The following is a 1490-nucleotide window of genomic DNA, read 5'->3' as shown; positions in this document are numbered from 1 at the left end:
ACAGAATGCGTGTTTCCGTGTAGGGACTCGAGACTCATGGGATAGCATAACGTGGACGAGATGTCAGACTGCAAGATGTGTCTGTATGATAAATGCGGCCCAGCACGATTCTCATGTATCACCATGGCTCATACGTTAACATGCTAGTTTAGCATTCGTGAACTAGGTCAGCACGGAAAAGGCAGAGCAGACGTGGACGTCTCTGCATCTGCAAAGCCCGTTCTTGGTCTCCTAACAGGCACGTCATGATGTTCGAGCTGTTTGAGGTCATGAAAATTCCCTCTGGCTGAAGCACTGATCCACGCTCCCTCCACCTCATCACCTCACGTGTTCTCCTCTGGATCTAAATCCATTCTGATCTGCTTTAATCACGTAAAACTACTGTGTATTTATGGATATTACTGTTTACCTCCATAGATTATGACTGAATAGACCAGTGTGTTTATTGAGTGAATTTATCCCTGGTTATTTTTTTCTTCTACAAATTGTATTTCCTTTGAGCAGCTCAATTCAAAGTCTCTCCTCTAGCCATGCCATCTGGCTGTGTTGTTTATGTAACCCTCTGGACACACACACACACACACACACACACACAGTCTTAATGTAGGCCAGCTTTCCATGTCTGCAGCAGAGGGATTAGCACTGGAACTGGACTTTCATATATCTCCTCATTTAACTCAATCCACACTGAGCTGTCAAGTGTTAGTTGATGCAGCATGGTTTAAGTTAAATGAATTTAAGGGTATCTTACATCGGAGAACAGAATATGGGTATAAAATTTAAAGAAATAATGCAATATAAGAAGAATAGTAGTATGCTGCTTTGTCACGTTGCATGTTTAATTCAACATTCAATTCATTTTCATGTAATTTTCATATCATTTCGTAAAAATTTTGTAAACAAAGTGTTAAAGGGGTCATATGATACAATTTCAAGTTTTCCTTTCTCTTCGGAGTGTTACAAGCTGTTTGTGAATAGATAAGATCCCTAAAGTTGCAAAGACTAAAGTCTCAAACCCAAAGAGATATTCTTTATAAAAGTTAAGATTCGTCCACGGCCTCCTAAAATGCCTCATTCAAACACGCCCCCACCTGTCTACGTCACTGTGTGGGAAGATCTGCATAACACTGCCCAAATGTTCACGCAAAGAAAGAAGACATAACTTTTATACTTGCTGTAGTATTGTTGCTGCCGCCACCATGTTGTGGAGACGCGGTGTGTTTTGTTGTGAAAGTGAAACTACTTTGTTTGGCCTTCCAAAAGAGGACACAACTAGAAATCAGTGGTTAAGTTGTATTTACAACACTGTTCCAGAACAGTTCAAACTAAATATTTGTGTTTGTGCAATGCATTTTACGGAGGACGAGGACTGTTTCCTGGGAGAGTAGCCGACAATGCCGGTGTTCCGGTGAATTCAGTTCCCCTGTTTCCCCTTCGGCGCACATGCTGACCCTATACAGTCTATGATGCTGACAAATAATGCTGACTCA

Source organism: Sinocyclocheilus rhinocerous, unplaced genomic scaffold (genome assembly GCF_001515625.1).
Source record: "Sinocyclocheilus rhinocerous isolate Xijiao unplaced genomic scaffold, SAMN03320098_v1.1 scaffold22, whole genome shotgun sequence".
Taxonomy (NCBI): domain Eukaryota; kingdom Metazoa; phylum Chordata; class Actinopteri; order Cypriniformes; family Cyprinidae; genus Sinocyclocheilus; species Sinocyclocheilus rhinocerous.
Note: the sequence above shows the minus strand (reverse complement) of the source record.